Genomic DNA, 18,829 nt, shown 5'->3' with positions numbered 1-18,829 from the left:
TAAATGAATAGAAATGTTCAGTCATAAAATTACTATTATCATACTATTAGAAAAATACTATATGTATACAGATGAAATGCAAGTGAAGAGGGCCAGTACAGAAGTCTCAGAGAAGCTTGGGACACAGAATGGACAGGTAAGAAATGCTATTCCTACTGATTCAAGAAAATAGCTGCTGGGCAGAGAATAATCTGCATTCTTGGTTAGACTTGGACTATGGCAACTAATTGGGCCCCCTCATGCCTTTGCCCTTGCCTGTACCCAAATTCACCAAGCCACTTCAGCAAATGCATAACTTTATGAGTGTACACCCACACACACACCCTCCCCTCCTCCCCCACCACCCATGTTTCAACATATATGGAATTAAAGGTCCTGGAAGGGACTTGGTAAGGTTCCTAAACATTGAATTTTAAGTGTCTGAGTAGCTCCATTGTCTGCAATATTTATATGGAAAATCCCATTATCTTTAGACTTGTGTCCATGGAGTGAAGAAAAGGAAAATGTTATCCTTAACAAATCAAGCTGAAATTAATGAAATTATATGCAATCTTTTTTCATAGCATCTCCAAAACAGAATGACATCTTGTTTATAGAAGAAACATACAGCATGTTTCCCATGGAAACAAGGGTTTTCCATTTGGTAAAATATTTGAAAATGTAATATTCATAACTTACTATTACAAAAACAAAAGACAATATAACATACATGCATAAATCCATAGTTTTTCAGCGAAAACGGGGAAAAACACATCCTGGATGCTAACATTCTTCAGCTGTCAAAGAGACCTTCAAATAATGAAGACAGAGTTTTAGATAACCATGAATTTGTCAAGGTGCTTATAAGACCTAACAAAATACAGTATGACTATTTTAACTGATAGAATTTGTCAAAGTCCTATTTTAGGCAAGGAAGGTTCCTGGCTTCCATATGTAAATAGCCATGTGGCCATCATGCAAGGGCACTAGTGACTGACAATTTCATACGCTACAGTATAGTCACAAATCCACAAAAACTTCAGAACACTAATGAATAAAAGTCACACAGATCAATGGCATGTAACAAAACAGCACTGGTTACTTTCGTACCTGTCTATCTATACTAAATACAATCAGGAATCCATGTTGCCTTAAATATAATCAAAGGGTAAAGTGTTGCTAAATTGCTTTAAACTGAGTAGGAGTAGATAAGTGGAGTTTATTCAAATATTTAAGAGAAGTCTGAGAAAGTAGCTTTGGGCATCTGTTCATCTGAGCCAATCTCACATGTGTCTTCAAATCATTCTACCTTGTCTACTTCCCTTTTTTTTTTTTATTATGCATGTGGATCCATGCTGTTAAAGATGTATCTGGTTTGCAGACAGAGCACTTTCATTCCTGATTACATTACTAAGGTATCAGTGGAGGGGCTGGGGGTGGGAAATACTCTACTTGCATTATATACATTCATAGGCTTAGAAGGGATCTTGAAGATCATCTACTACAAACCACAGCACACATGCTGGATTCACCCTTTCCAGACACATTAGTCCAGACTCTTCCTGAAAACCTCCAATGACCAATATTCCACAATTTCCCTAGGCAGATTAAGATTACACCACTGCCCTACATTTCTTACAGGCAGGAAGTTTTTCTAAAAATTTGTGGCATTTTAAATGGACTACCATGTTCCTGCCCTATGGCAAGAGATTACAATATTATCATACTCTCCTTTCTCCAAATTAAAAATCCCTAGCTGTCTCAACCTTTCCTCATATGGCTTATGTTCCAAACCCTTTGCCATCCTCATTTACCTCTGAACCCTCTCCACATTCTCTTCTACTACTCATATTGTGGTGGCCCAATCTTGACACAGTACTCCACCTGATGCCTAACGGGAGCCAAGCTGAGTGGTGACATCACCTCTGATATCTGGCATACTGTGCTTTTATTAATACAACTGAAAATTGCAGTTGCTTCTCCTGGGATAGCATCATATTGTTGGCTCCTGTGGAGCACAAGATCTGTAAGAACCCCCAAATCAATCTTAGCAAGTGTTACTACTATCTACTAGTTATCCCCATTCTGTATTTGTGCTTTCTTCTTTTTTGTAGCACCTTACATTTGCCATCACTCACTTTAATTTCTCTTTCAGTTCTTCAATTTATCAGGTTCCTTTAGATTTCATTCCGTCTTCCAAAGTGTTTGTAATCTCTCCCAGTTTTGTGTCATCAGCAGATCTGATCATTACACTCTATCCCTGCATCCACAGATTTCAAACAGATTACTGCACAGCCCCAGTTTAGATTCCTGCCAGCCTGACATTGATCCATTAACAGTTACTGTTTGCTTGTGATTATTCAGCTGATTATGTATCCACCTAATGGTAATTCTGATCTAGGCCACATTTCTCCACTTAATTATGACAGTAGCATGTGAGTATGTCTCAAAAGCCTTGCAAAAATCTAGATAATTACACTTGACTGAGCCTTCAGGAGGCTGAGAAGTCAACCACAATCCCATCATCCCCCAAATCAAGTTGGTTTAGCAAGACGTATTCAAAATAAATACACAAAGGCTGCTTTTTCTCACAGATACGTAATTTGTCCAAGCAACTTCTCCAGTACTGAAATCAGACTGACCACCCTACAATTCCCCAGGTCCTCCTTTTTCCCTTTTAAATATTTCCAGCATTGAATATTCAAAGATGTAGATTTATGTCAAAAGTAATATTCTTTTTAAAAATGCTGACAAAAACAGAAGCTGAAGGAGCCATGGTCTTGTGTATGTTTCCCAAACTAACATTTAATTTTTCTTGAGGCCAATACATGTGTATTTCTCATAGGTTAGATAATTATCTCTACAAAATTTGTCAATTTAGAAAAGGCTGATTTTTAGAGATCAGCTAAGCAGATATAAGAGGAGGATGTTATTGCTGAGGAGGTGTCTGTTGTTATTTGTAAACAAGTGACTAATATATAGGTAGATTTTATATTGATTGGCATTATATACTTTGGCTGAGATACCTCTGAATCTTGGGTACTCAAAATGATAACATAACTGAAGAGCAATTATTTATGTAAATTCCTAGAAAAAGTTTTGATTCCTAAGATGCTGTTTTCTGATGACACTGCAGTGATAGCCCGCACAAAGGACTGACCTTCAAAGCCTCATCTGTCACTTCACTCACACCTACAAGAGTGTGGTCAAACAATCAGCATCAGAAAGACTAATGTCATGGGCCAGAATGCTGATTCAACACCAGTAAATCACACAGGTGAAAACATACTGGAAGTTGTAAGTAAATTTACGTACATTGGGTCCATTGTTACCAACAACCTGTCATTTGAAGCTGAACTGAATACCCGTCTTGGCAAAGCATCAGGTATCATGAGGATTCTCACAAGAAACTCCTACTCTTGTTGCTGTGTGGTACAACAAAAACAAACTGACTGTTAAGACAAATGTCAAAGTATATCATCCTTGTGTCTTCAACATCCATTTGTATGGCAATGAATCCTGGACCACATACTCTATTCAAGAAAAGCACCTAAACAGCTTCCACCTACGTTGCCTTCACCATATTCTAGGAATTTCTTTGGGGGACTAAGTTGTCCACGCTGAGGTCCTGGACTGTTCCAATATTCTAAGCAGCCGTTCTCTTATCAGTGAGTGCCAACTTCGATGGCCACGTGCAGAGAATGGACGATGGCCCAAGAATCTCCTCTATGAAGAACGCTTTACAGGAAGAAGACCATTTGGGTGTCCTGATCTCTGGTTCAAAGATGTTTGCAAGAGAGATATGAAGGCACTGAACATTGAACCAAATGACAGGGAGAAGACTGCTGAGGATCAAAGTGCTTGGAAACATTCTAATAAGCATGGAATTAAGACTTTTGAGGAAAAAAGAGCCCAAAATGCAGAGGAACGAAAAACATCTCAGGAAAAACCCCACACTACAATCAGGACTGTTAGATATAAACTTCATATGTGAAAAGTGAGGAATGAACTGTCATCCAAGAATTATGCTCTACAACCAAACTTGCAGATATTCAAAGGGTAGCTGCTTCACTCGGCACAATCTGCTGTCTCGTGAGACAGACAAATAGATGCCTACCTTAGAAAAAAGGATTTCTCCATCTTTGAGAAAGCTATGGAGTTCAAGACCAAAATAAATATATGAATGTAAATTATTTAATAAATAATATTGTAACCCAAAGGAAATGCAGAGAAATTCATAAAGGAAGGAAAATCTTCATTCCTTGGTTGGTAAATTATTGAATCTTAAAATCATGAAGGAGTTTAAGGTGGCAATTTCTCTACCTTCTTGGATCATCAAATGTAAATATCTGTAATAATGCATCTTGTTTGAAGCTGTCAGCTTTAACACCAGACAACAGCTCTAATTACTATACCATTCTATACAATTAAGAGTTTCTTTTACTCTGCTTAGGTGGTGTTTTCATAATACTTTTCTGTTGTCTTGTGAAGAGTATAAGCACAAAGAACTTGTCAAATCCCAATCCTAGATATGCTATGTGGTTTGTGGATTTCATTTACTCTAATGACATTCTGATGTTTCTATGATAATTGTGTGCAAGTGTCAGATATAATACCAAGATGTTAGTCAGCTGTCCTTTGCTGCAATCAGTCCCGCTGCTTATTCACGCCCAAACTATGCTATGAACAATTATTTATTTTGGCTATTATCCAAGCCATTCTTATCGCATTGTTCAGCCTCCAATTAGTGCTAATTGAAAAAAATAGACAAATTGTTTATTCTATTGCTGGAACAAACAACACTACATCTAGTGAGTTCTAAACTTACGTAATTTTTTTATTCTTGTATCCTTATTGGGGGGGTTATAATTCTAAAAACCCTGCTAATAGATATATTTCAATTTCAAATGTGTGATGTGAATGAGATCTGAGCTTAATTTCTTACTTGAATTCAAAATTGAAAAACAGTACTCATGGGGACATTTATAAACACTTGCATAAAGATTAGCCAGCACAACACCAAATTATTAGACCATTTCCTCTCTTATTCTTTCCAGACTATTATATACTATCTTGTGTGAAATCTGTAGCTACATTTAATAATTTCTGTAGCTACATTTAATAATTTCTGTTCCAAACACAAGAGCCTCACAAAGATGGAGCAAAATTATAGGAACTGGTCAGCCATTAGAAACAAAAGTTTTTTGTAAGATTATAGTTTCACCGTAATAAAGATGGAAATTTATGTTGAAAAATTTCACAGAAAACTTTAACACAAACTGTCCACAGGGAGGCAAGTCTAGGCCAAGAAAGCAAGGTAAATCTTGCATTCCTTGCATGCCCTAAAACTGCACTGAAGGAAAAGAGTAGCTCCCTACTTCAAGAGCTAAACTAGTGGTTCTCAATCTGTTCAGACTTGAAACACCTCCATAACTTCTGTGACTGAAACAGCACCCCATTTAAAAAACAATTTTATTATAGCGCTTACCTGCTTGAAAAAGAGCCAGGAAAGAGGAATAACCAGCAGGGAAGAGCCTGCACTGCAGTGAGTGAGGGGAATGGTTGCAGCTGGAAAGGAAAAGCCTGCACTTATTTCTTCACTGGGGCCTGTGCTTAATCTTGCTTATCTCCTCTCTCCCAGTGGCACCCTTCAAAGCCTGTCACAGAACCAAGGTGCCACAGCATCTGGATTGAGAACCACTGAGCTAAACCCTCATCTTGACCTCTCCAGTCTGTGTTCATCTCACCACAGAATCAGGATGGTAATAGTGCAAACAGGTTAAGTGAAAAACAAGAAAAAATTTTAAAGCCTGGCACCAGGTCCAAAATCAGGAAACTAAGGATGTTTTCTCTTGAAAACCCCATCAATAAAATAAAGATTAAACCTCTATGTTGCTGTATATCTACAATAATTCTACAAATATTGGCTCACACTTTCAGAGGAGACTATGCTAATTTGAAATCCCTCAATTCTTTAAGTGTCCAATTTAAAAAATCTAAAAGAGGCCTGATCTCCAGAGGGTGGTGTTCAGGCCTTCTCTGAAAAATCAAGCACTTTTAAGATGCCTGAAGCTGAGTCATCCAAATATCACTGGCTCCATATGCGACTGGTAGCAGGAGCACAGGGGGGCACATGCCTCTCCCCCCCCACCCCGAAATCGGCCACCAATGGCTTCTGCAGGTGGTTGCTGGTTCCCACCCTGCCGCTGACACTGCCACCCACAAACTGTGCCCCGCCCCCCAGTCTCAGGAAGCACCAGTCTCCCATAACTGGTTCTATCAAGACATTTTGGCCTTAGATCAGATGTCATTTTGGCTTTAGATTGGATGACATAACGAAAATGTCTTTATAGTTCGAGTGTCTAGGGTCTGGAACAGACTCCCCACAGATATGGTACAATCACCTACCCTATAGATCTTCAAAAAATGACTGGGTGCACACCTTGCTGGGGTCATCTGACCCCAGCAGTCTTTCCTGCCCAAGTGCAGGGAGGCTGGACCTGCTGATCTCATGAGTTGCCTTCCAGCCCCTAACATCTATGAATCTGTGAAATATTACTAATTATTTAGATGGAAAAAACATGTTAAAAAATAGTGCCAGGTAATGTACAGACAGACGCATCCCTGTACCAAAAATGCTGATGAATGGATTTTATGAATCAATGAAAATTCTAACCAAAGGCAGGAAATGTAGATCAAGATAAACATGAAACGATATGCTTCTTATTTCATAACCTGGTGGTTTCAAATAAAAAAAATGTTTTTCTTTCAACTTCCCATTTTCTTTCAAAATGGAGTTCCCTTCTCTACTTAAGTGTAATAAAAAATGTGTTTGGGCAGAAAGGGACAAGAGTTAAGTCAGACCATTTTGTATTTGTCAGGCCATTTGTTTAAATGGTCCAACCCAAATATTGGAATGTTTACTGTAGCTGGCAGCTCCTTTTATAAAACAGTCTGATAAAAACTAGAGATAGGCCTGAAACAAATACTAGATCTGAACAACCCAAAGTTTGGAAAAGCCCAAGGTTTATGATTATAGCTAAGCTCTTTTGAAACAAGTGCCCCATTGGTCTTCAGTTTGATCTTGTAATCAAAGGGAAATAACGAGGTGAACCAGACTTCTCCTTCTAATACATTTCAGAGTGCTCACTAAATGAAAGAAAATAGACCAGTCAGAATGGAAATAAACACTACAAATGTGAATTAAAATTGTTATTTAAATTCATGTCACAATTATGACACACACAAACAAGGTAGAAGGATTACAGTGCATGTTTCAATGGGGCTTTCACTTGATGCACCTGGGTAAGTTAGATAAAAGAGTGCCTGGAGGTAAAGTTTGCCTAACATTTACTCAGAGATGAGCTGGGACACTATCAAGTCTGAATGACTGTAGGAATAATTTGCTGAATTACTAATTGATTGGAAAAAAAGATGGAAGGAATCTCTCCCCCACAAAGGACAAGAAAATAGAGACTAAAATGGCTTATTTACAGATAGCAAAATATCACTGAATCATGAGGAAAATAGAAAAGAAAGCTCAGAAGAATAGGGTGACTGAATCCAGTCCTCTGTTTTTAGCAAAATAGTGCACAAGAACACACAACACTCAATTAAGAGGAAACCTACCATGTGCCAGAGGAAGAAAGGGGGAACAACAAGGGTACCAGCAGTATCTCACCATCATAACAGTTGGGGCAAGGACACATCAAGGAGCCAAGACCTTGAAATATCTGCAGTACAGATGTTACATTGCTTCTTCAATAAATAAAAGGAAATCCAAAACTACTGAGAAAATCAAAGGCCATACTTCTCTAAAAATAATTAGCCCTGAAGGGAAAAATAAGAGAACAAAACAGACAGACAAGAGCATGTTATAACATTCATGCATGCTATCTGTATACACAGACTTGTGGTAAGAATCCATGCAGTCACAGCTGCACCAATGAATGTGCCTGTGGGAAACACTGTGTGTCAAGGGAAAAATGGTAAAGTGGGCAAGGAGAAGATTGAGTATCCTGAGAAAGACAGGAAAAGAAAGACTTTCATAGATTTCATAGGCATTAGAGCTGGAAGGGACCTCAGAAGATCATCGAGTCCAGCCCCCTGCCCAAAGGGCAGGAAGTCAGCAGGGGTCATAGGATCCCAGAAAGATAGAAATCTAAATGTCTCTTGAAGGCGTTCAAGGTAGGTGCTTGAACCACGTCCAGCAGCAGTCTATTCCAAACCTTGGGGGCTCGGACAGTAAAGAAGTTCTTCCTCGTGTCCAGCCTGAAACGGTCACGCAGAAGTTTGTGACCATTCCATCTTGTCATCCCCTGGGGCGCTCTGGTGAACAAATGTTCCCCCAGATCCTGACGAGCACCCCTGATAAACTTCTAGGTGGCCACCAGATCACCCCTGAGCCTGTGCTTTTCCAGGCTAAAGAGCCCCAGGGCTCTCAGCCTGTCATCGAAAGGTTTGTTTTCCTGATCTCTGATCATGCGCATGGCTCTTCTCTGAACTCTCTCAAGCTTCTCCACATCCTTTTTGAATTGTGGAGCAAAACTGGATGCAGTCCTCCAGCTGCAGTCTCACCAAGGCCGAGTACAATGGGAGAATGACATCCTGGGATTTACTTGAGAAGCATCTATGGATACAAGCCAGCATTCTGCTCACTTTACTAGCAGCAGCATCACATTGCAGGCTCATGTTCATCTTATGGTCAGTCACGACCCCCAAGTCCCTTTAATCCAAAGTGCTAGCCACTGCCGAGCCTATAAGTATGCTGCGGGTTTTTCCTCCCAAGGTGGAGAACCTTGCGTTTTTAGGTGTTAAATGCCATCAGGTTCTCATCTGCCATTTCTTGAGCCTGTCAAGGTCAACCTGGATTGCCCTCCTGTCCTCAGGTGTGGATGCTTTACCCAAAAGTTTGGTGTCATCAGCAAACTTGGCCAGTCCGCTCCTGACTCCAATGTCCACATCATTGATGAAGATGTTGAACAATATAGGCCCAAGGACAGAGCCTTCAGGAAAGGGAAGGAGTAAGCAACATTTGATGGTTGGTGAGGTGGAAGAGTGGGTCTTACTGGGGCAAAAAAAGAAGAAAGAGAGAGAAATATTAGGCTGAGAGGCAGAGGAAGAGAGTTTCCTGAGGGTGGAGAGGGGAAAAATTGAGGAACATGATTCTGGAGTGATGGAAGAGGAAGGCAGGAGGGACTGGACAGAGGAGGATTCCTAGAAAAAGGAAATGAGAGAGATTGGAGAAGGGTTGGAAGTATGAATCCTTGAGCTCTAAGGAGCTGAACACGTAGAGACATATGACCATGTGTTCATGTATACTGGTTTGGCCCAAACTTCATCGGCCATCCTGGCATCCCAGTTGGTTGGTGAAAATGGAAACAAAAGTTTCAGGTTGGCATCACTCCAGCTGCACTGCCCAGCTGGCTAGGCACCACTCCTCCTGCCTGGGGCAGGGATTGGCCAGGGTGGGACAGGAAGAGAGCTCTGCATAAGTACGGGTTGCTCGCATGTGCACGTGTATGTATGCATGCACTCACAGGTGTATGTATGTGTGTATGGCACCCTGGGCAAACTTGTATTTTGGCACCCTTTGGCACTCTCCTAAGCAATGGCTGAAGGCAGGGGGCAGGCTGGGGTGGGCACCACTCCTCCTGCCTGGTGAGGAGATCAGCTTGGGGGGGGGGGCAGGGAGTGGGGAGGCAGTAGGCAGTATTCCAGATTTCCTTAAAACTAATATTGTCACCCTATGAATATGGGACACACTTGGTGTTGGCTCCTTGAATTAAAGATGGAAAGGCGGAAGAAAAAGAAAAAAGCATGGCTGGAAAGAATACCTGACCAAACAAAAATGCTCATTATGGGTAACTGTTTTTTTTCTATTAGCAAAGACTTCAGCTTATATCAAATGTTAATGTACCACCTCCTAATTGGTCATCGTCTGATAGAGACAAGAAGTAATGCAGCTGGCTTAGGCTCAGTCCAGGCAAGACTGAAGTGATACTGGGGCAGAGAGACTTGTTTGAAAGAAATCTTTTTTTTCCATAATAATTGTATCCACAGCAGCTGTTTCCCATTAGTTCATTAAATCTGTCTGCAACATTGGGGCATTGACATTCTACATTACATGAGGAGACAAATAAACCACAGCGGCAATAAAAACATGTTCACTTCCACCTGGCCAGAAGATTGCAGGCAATTTTTTTCAGATGCTGATTTGACACCCACTGATAATAACCTAGGTAAAGAATGATATTGTGTACTTACAAGGATCACTCCTGGGTATAAAGGTCCCAGGGATGTAACAGACTCATTGTGATATGTGCATGCACTGCAAGACCCAAGCAACAGATCCCTTCTAGCAACATGGACTTTGAATTGAGCTTGTGTGTTTTCCTATGAACAGCTACAGCAATAGTAAAAAAAAAACAAACTAAAACAAGATAAAACTAAACCAACATTACTTATAAAGGTTTATCCTATATTTTCAATACTAAACCATGCTGATGAGTACCTACAACAGGGCTGGCGAACCTACAGCATGCATGCCACAAGTGCTATGGGCAGCCTCTGTGTATAGCATGAGGCAGATCAAGGTGGTGACAAACAGCACAGTGAAAGATACAGCAGGGAGCAGAAAACAGAGCAGCAGAGCAGGTGGAGAGTATAGGGGTAGGGAGCAGAAAGCAAAGCAAAGCAGCAAATCAAGTAAGGAGCACAGGGTAGGGACCAGAAAGCAGAGCAGCTGATGAGGCAGGGGAAGGGGATCAGAGTGGCATTCAGGAAGAGTGTAGGGTTCATTTGTGGCATGCTTGCCAAAAATTTTGTCTCTCACTAGTCAAGAACCTACAGCAACTGATCAGCAAAATAAAAATTAATGTCTAAAATGGCTGAGCTATTAATAATATTTTTAAACTTTAACTGAAAAAGAAAGTATTCAAGAAATCTAAAAGAGCAACAAGTAACAACAACAGGGAAAAGGTGTCAGGAGAGTGCAAGTAAACTGTGTATTGCTAACACTAGTTTCTAGTTTTCTGTTGTGTTTTTTGCTGAACACCAAACTATAAAAATCACAGATGGCAAGGGGCATGTGTTCGCTAAACCTAAGTTAGCTTAGGCACAACAGTGCCATCATATGTCCAAAGTTCATGCATATCAAAGTCGTATTTGAGTATCACACTGCGAATTTGAGAGTACTCAGAATAAAATGAAACGCTGCTTTCAAACTGCAAAACTACAAAGGATGACCACCCTTACTAGGTTTCATGCAATTAAATGTTGTGTTTTGGATAACACTAACAATTTTGCCTGGTTAGTAATAAATAGGTAGATTTTAATAAGAAAAATAATTCAGAGGAGGCTTAAAACTGGAGCTGAGAGTGCATGCAAAACCCAAACGAGCATGCCCATCTGATGGAAAATCCTAAAATAAGACACAGGGCACAGAAACGTGTGTGTGTGTTAGTGCATACATGCTATCTAAGCATGTTCAAACCTCTTGTTAGAGTTAGGAATAAGTTGCATAATTCATAATTGGATATATGTCCTGATTTTTAATACTCCCAGTATTGAAGGACTCTGGTTTGTCTCTTTCCTAAGGAAGGTACTTAAGAGATAGGCCCTTTGTATTCAGAGGGGAAAAAATCCTAAATTTTACAGCAAGAAAAAAAAGATTAGGAGGGAACTCTAGAGCCAGAGACATAACTAGTGTCCTGGGCAAAACCTGCTGGAAGGGAGGGAGAGAGCAGGTGGAAGAGAAAGGGAAGTAATGTGCCACTGACCACTGAAGAGGAGGGGGTACTGGGAACAGGGCAGGGGAAACTTACTTGGGACTCAAAAAAGTTCTTGGCTCCCGCTGCCATAGCACACTCTTCATGCCCCAATTGTTGCTACTACAGCACCAGCACAGTATCTGTGTCCCTGGCTGCTGCTGTAGCTAGGGCACAGGCTCCTTTGAGAGTGGGGAGGGAGCTGTTGTTTTGGCATCTCCTGCTGCTTGGGGATGATGCTCCACTTGCCCACATTACCCTACTGTCCTGAGCCATCATGTTCAGTCCCCTGAATTCACAAGAATTAATTTATTCAAAGAGTCCTCAAATTCTCTCTCCAACAGTTTATGCACAAATGAATTAAATGTGAACATGAATAGTACTGATTCCTTTGCTTTAAGGTTGTTCCTACTTTAGTCAAACTTTGTAGTAATAAATAGCTAACTGCTTCATAAAAGCTGGAGGGACTTGATCTGGCTTATTGACTGGCTGAACTTTTTGGCATTTCAGAAGGCAAAGAAGTTTGCAATTTTGGGATAAGCACATTCATTAGATGTTTCTATTTAACTATTCAGATGTGAAATAATAACAGTTTTAAATGGTCACCTTTAGGTTTCAAAGTTAACAGGTCACAGAAGATAATAGTTCTATTTATATCTTTTTGACCTATAGCTTATGGTGGTCTGCAAATTCCAGGGCTAGGGGACAGAAATTACACATAAACTGGTATAAGTGATGAGAAACCAGTTTAAATCTGTAGCACAACAGGAATAGGTACAGACAGTCAAAAAGCCTGAGGCTGAACTGATTCAGTCTTTGCAGGTTAGTCTAAACTGCACAGATTAATTTGAAACAGAAGTGAATAGACATTTACCTTTGATACAGGAAACGTAGCCACATGTCTGCAATAGCTCAGGCCAGTAGCTGGGGGGCACTCGAGTATGGTTCTCTGGCTGTGTTCACTTCCTCTTCCTGTTACCCCCAAAGTTTCTGGGATTTGCAGTCCAGAATTACAGCAACAGGACTCTGCAGGGTTGCTCATCACTTCCTCCTTTTTCTAGGTGCCTCTGGGATTTTTAGTGCAGTTTCAGCCAGCAGTAAGTTTGAGTGGGGGAAGGGGTGTTTAACCCCCCTCCCTGGCCCCAGATCTCAGGCAGGGCTTGTCGGGGTGGGGGGGCAGTTCCCCCCCCCCCGTAGACTGTGCTGGTTCCCCAGCTCGGCGTGCCCCAGCCCTTGTCAGCCAACCCCCGTTGCTCCAGCTAGGGAGCAGAGAGGCGGGGCCAGCCCTGCTCTCTGGAGCAGACAGCACACTGCCTAGGGCTGGGAAGCATGCTGGGGGATTGTGATTTAACAAGAACCAGGAAGGGGTCAGACGTTTCATAAATTGGTTTGACACAAATCAGTTAAGTCTGATACTACGTTCAGCCAGGTTTATCTTAAACCAGTTGCAGCCATTTTGAAACTGGTTTAATGTGCACTGAGCTTCTGTTCTGTTAGGCTAGGACAGACATTCAAAAAGCCTGAGCCTGGATTGATTCAATTGTTTCAGGTTAGTCTAACCTGGCTAGGCTAAATCAATTTTGTAACCAGACAGACATCCCAGAAATGCAGACACATGCCTGCAATGGCTCGGGCTAGAGAGGAGCAAGGGCGTGCTACAGCAACCCTTTCTTCCTTTCACAGCACTGAGCCGAGGGGGAAGAGGTATGGACAGGCCAGGGTAGGACACTTTGATTAGCCCAGCAGGGAATTGATAACAGTGTTTATCATCCCTAACTCAGTGTTTATCACCCCATTAACAAAACAACAGAGGGACATTACCAGCTACCTGCTGATTCTGCCTGTTGATTCTACCTGTTGTTTCAGCACAGACCATAGCCAGCATATTGTCTGCTAACTAATACACAGACACCTCCTCAGCATGGTAGTGGGGAGGGGGGAATTCCTGTTTAGCAGGGAGTGGTGAGGGGGAGATGGGGAATAAGCCTGCAAGTCTCTGGAGATGCAGCAAGGGAGCAGAGGGGAAGGGCCAGCTGCACTGTGGAGCAAAGAGTCCCCACCCAGTCCAGAGAGCATGCCAGAATTCTGGGGGAGTCTGATTTATCTTCAATCAGCAAGGGGTCTTGGACAGACCTTGCATAAACCGATTTGAGCCAAATAAGTCTGATACTACATTCAACCAGGTTTATCTCAAACCGGTTTCAGCCATTTTCAAACTAGTTTATGTGCAATGAATATCTGTTTTGTTACAGGTTTGAACCAGTTTCTGATCACTTAAACTGGTTTATATGTAACTTCGGTTCCTAGCAGAAGTTCAGTGCACATATACTGCTTTCAAAATGGCCCAAACCAGTTTAAGACCAACCTGGATGGATGTAGTATCAGATTTAACTGATTTAGGTTGAATCAGTTTATTGCACTTTTGTCCCAGATCCTCTGCACATTCAAGTTAATTCATAGACCCCCAGAACCTCAAAATGCTTTGTACCTCCCCCACAACGCCACCCAACCTTGCAGCGTGGTCAGGCGAGCCTTGGCCCAAGCTGTCTGCTCTCTAATAAAGAATTCCAAGCAAATTTTCCAGCTGCAGATACACAGTAGCTGTAAGGTATATATTTACATCTAGGTTATTAGGCTCCCAAATTTTTGTCAATGTTCAGATGTGGCTCTTTAGTTCCCGTCCTTCTATCTTTAGTATTAATCTTTAATTAAAATAATAATGTTATTATATTTTAAATATAATGTGAAGTAAAGAATGCCAAATTACAAAGTAATACAAAACCATGAAGACTTCAGCGGCAATAATATTGGGCCCTCCATTACGATGAATGTCCAACTGAGCCCATATTCCCCAAAGCATGCACAGAGAAGGGACATGCCCCTAATTTACCTAGTAATTTCTTATAATTTGGCAATAGCCTATTCTCCCAAAACACAATTTCAAAACTTGATTTTTGTAAAGAACTGCGAAGAGAAATAAGGGGAGGGAGAAATTCTTACCTTGTATAAATAGGTTACTTTCAGTGAAGTGGATGGAATTACTCTGATTTGCAAGCTGAGCACTCACATACAATATTTAATTTGCATACAAGCTCAGAAAATTCATGCTACATACATTTTTGAATAAGCTGTGAGAAAGTCCTACTCCAGAATGGATTTTTCCTCTGTATGAAATAATTCTCTATACATAAATACTGCTTTCAGTGCCATCTTACAATCAGTGCAGCAGAAGACAAAAAGATGTACTAATTATAACACTGTATGTACTTCAGGGAATGGAATGCAACAAATGCAATATAGCAACTGAGAAACAAAAGGCTCAAATCAGCCTTTAAAAGAAAAATGAAATAAATGTCACTAAGAAGAGCATGTTGTTTGCTGCCTGATGTACTAAAAAGAACATCAGAAAGTACTGCTCTCTTGAAGTTTACTTATGGTTTCCAAGGTATCCTGTGCATAACCATCAGACTGGCCATTATCAACATCCCTTCTATCAAAATGGCAAGTAATCAGAGAAACAAAATAAAGTAAATTAGCATTTTTGATTAGTTTGGCAATAAATTAGTGCTGTATCTTGAGGCCATTAGCGTGTGAAGTCAATAAAAATCTGCCCAAAGTATAAGAAGCCACAAAGATGAAGAAAATGAAATTTAAAAAAACTGACAGAAAGAAAAAAAAAATATTAGTTCTGTGAGCCATTTCATTTCTAAAGGATCCCTCTTCCATAATACCATGTATTCTATATTGCAGGGGTTGTCAATGGGGGGTACTTGGAAAGGGACTAGGGGGTACACACAGGTAGGTGAGGATGGAGCACTACCACTCACCACCCTGCACCGCCACCTCCCAGGAGCAGGGCCAGGGGGACAGGGGAGCAGCTCCCCTCTGCGGGCCACTTCCACCATCCACCAGCCTACACCACCACATGCAATCCCCTCCCGCCCGTTCACTGCATCCACTTCACCCCCACCCCCGCTCAGCATCTGACTGCTCCTACCCCCCGCCCCCCCGCTCCACTTGCCAGAAGTGTACCCAGAAGTGGAACACTCCTTAAAAAAGGTTGAAAACCCCTGCTATATTGCAAAGAGACAAGGAGTTTAGATATACAGCATCTTCCACACAGGTGTTTGGTTCTGTGTTTGTTAGATGGACAGATCCTTTTAAAGGGACATAAAGAGGATTGACAATAGTTTTTGAAGAGCAAGTGATAAATTATTCTAATGGTACTAATCTTCCTCTCCAGATGGCTTCAACTGCTTGGACCAGAGTTACTGCTCTTGCTTGTTCCACTTTATATAGAGAATGTTTCACAGCTTAATAACTTGGCCAATTAAATTTAAAACAATTCAAAAGGGCCTAGTTATCATTATGGAATAATGGACTGTAAAATGACAATGTCTTGAAGGAAAACAGTATCTGAAACTGGTAAATTTATTTTTCCTACCCTAGTCTTAAACATCCTTTTTTTTCCATGTGTGTGCCTCAACTCTGAAGACTATTGTATAAAATAAACAGAGAGTTATCAGAAAGGGGCACATGGGCAGGCTAGAATGTCATTTGTTTTTAACCAAGAGAATAAGGTCATACAATGAATTAATTTTGGTTTATTTGGAAGTCTCTTCCCTCAATAATGCTTAAGTCTTCTATGTTAGTTTCAAGAGTCTTTGAAAGAAGCCATGAAATAAACCAAGCTCATCCTAAAGCCATGCATGATCAGCCATGCTAATCACTAACATTCTTGCCTCTTTGAATTAAAGTGAGTGTGTTATATAGTGAGTTGATTTACCAACATTTTCAAATACTCTGCAGAGATCAGCCAATTCTGTATGATCCAAGTCAACTGATAAAAAAAGGCACTGAGGTTATGATTTTTAGCAACTCGAGAACAAAACTAAAAATACTGCAGACCTCTCCATACTTATTACTTTGACAAATGTGGAATCTAAGTATCCACTTCAATTGACAGAATGCAATTTTAAGGACTGAAAGATCACGGCAAACTGAATGGATGCTCTGGGGGAAGAGCTTTGGTTACGAAATATCATATTAGTGAGGGTCAATGTGGGTACTTGAGCAACAGAAATTTCAGCACTCTTTTCTAAATGGGTTACAAAAGTACTTGAATAAGTAACTCATCTCCCTTTAGAAATCAACATGTCATAATTGGGAAAGTTGTACATCCCCCATTTATAATAGAATGTTTAATTCTGTTAAGGAGCAACTTTCTCAAGGTACCGTACTACAGGTTTATTTTTATATACACACACGCACGCACACACATATACACACACACGCACATATATACACACACACATATATACACACACACGTATACACACACACACATGTATATATATACACACACACATATATACACATATACACACATACACACATGTGTATATATATATACACACACACATACACACACACACAGTATGATATACAGTATATCTCTATATATAGAAGATAGATAGATGCAAACTGTATATATAGATATAAACTGTAGACAGAGAGCTAGATAATATATATACAACTACATACCCAGTTTATCTATCTATATCTGTCTATGTAGACTATGTATATACACAGTTATTTTAAGTACAATTTATACCTATGTTGTAATCTACTAGTGCTATATAAGGGAAAAGAAACTGTTTGATGATTTTTGATAAATTAACACTAGAACCCCAGCTCTCATGATCTTCTCCTTCAATCCAACACCTGCACCAGAAGATTTGCACTCATTTCCACAGAGAAGTCAGGAAAAAAGGAATGCCCACAAATATAAGTTTTTTGCCTTTTCTTAGCTTTGGTTTTGATTCTGTGTTTATACAGAGAAAGCTATTAGCATATAGTTTCCTTTTTGTTGTTTCCCTTTTCATTGCATTTGTGCTTTGGGTAAAAGGGTGGGGGGTTATGTATTTTGTATATCTGCATATCCTTCTGACATTGCCTTCGAATTTTAAATAGGGATGGCGTCTCATGATTAGGAGAACTGCAGTACGGCATAAAGACTACTGATCTGTAAAGGACTATTAATGCATCCTATGGGAATGGGGTGACTACTGTCTGGAAAGTGGGAATGACTGATTTTTGGATTTCAGTCTTCAGTAATCTGTAGTTTTGAGTTATTAGCAGAGATCTGAGTTTTCCATTTCCCACAGAAAAACACGGATTTTCCCATTTAAAGGAGAAAAACCTGGGAAACCACAGGTTTCCCCTTGCACGCTGGCAGTGGGGCACGAGACTGCTGCCTGGCCAGACTGGCATGGAGCAGGATCCACCTCTGCAGTCCGGTAGGCGGGACCAGAGCTGGAGAGCAGAGCAGGATGGGGATCCTCAGTACTGCTGCTACTCGGAGCTCCATGTCACTATGGCTACCTGCCTGCCTAGCACCAGTGCTGGGGGAGGGGCAACTCTGTGCTGCTACCACCATCAGGAGCCCTGTGACAGCTGTGCCACCATGGCTGTCAAGGTGAGGCAACATGGTGGCAGCAGCATGGAGTTGGGTCCCCCCTGCTGCTGCTGGGTGGCCAGGGGGCATCTCTCCTTGGTAGCTATGGTAGTGCAGTGCTTGGTAGCTGCAGCACCAAGTGGCAGTGATGGCAGCTGCAGCACCAAGCCTCCCTGCCCTGCTTCACCTTCCCATGCAGGTTCCTGCCCAATGGGTCATGAAGGTGACTCCTGCCCGACACCAGTCTAGCCAGTCTGCAGCCCTATGCCCTGGTATAGGCACAGAAATCTGGGGGAGACACATGCCCCCCCATTCCCCAACCAATCATCACCTATAACCTGTGTTCACACACCCCCTGCCCCACATACTGGGGGGCTGGGGCCTGGGAACCAAAGGGAGGGATGTTACAAACTAGTCAGAGGGGACCAGCAGGCACTGGGGAGTCCCTCTTCCCCCACGCACTACCAGGAGTGACTAGGAATAATGGTCACAAGCTGGCAGAGGGTAGATTTAGGCTAGACATCAGGAGGTGCTACTTCATGGTCAAGGCGGCTAGGATCTGGAACCAACTTCCAAGAGAAGTGGTGCTGGCTCCTACCCTGGGGGTCTTTAAGAAGAGGCTAGA

Source organism: Crocodylus porosus, unplaced genomic scaffold (genome assembly GCF_001723895.1).
Source record: "Crocodylus porosus isolate Cpor-Errol unplaced genomic scaffold, CroPor_comp1, whole genome shotgun sequence".
Classification (NCBI taxonomy): Eukaryota; Metazoa; Chordata; order Crocodylia; family Crocodylidae; genus Crocodylus; species Crocodylus porosus.
The sequence above is the reverse complement of the archived record's forward strand: the minus strand, read 5'-3'. Positions refer to the sequence as shown.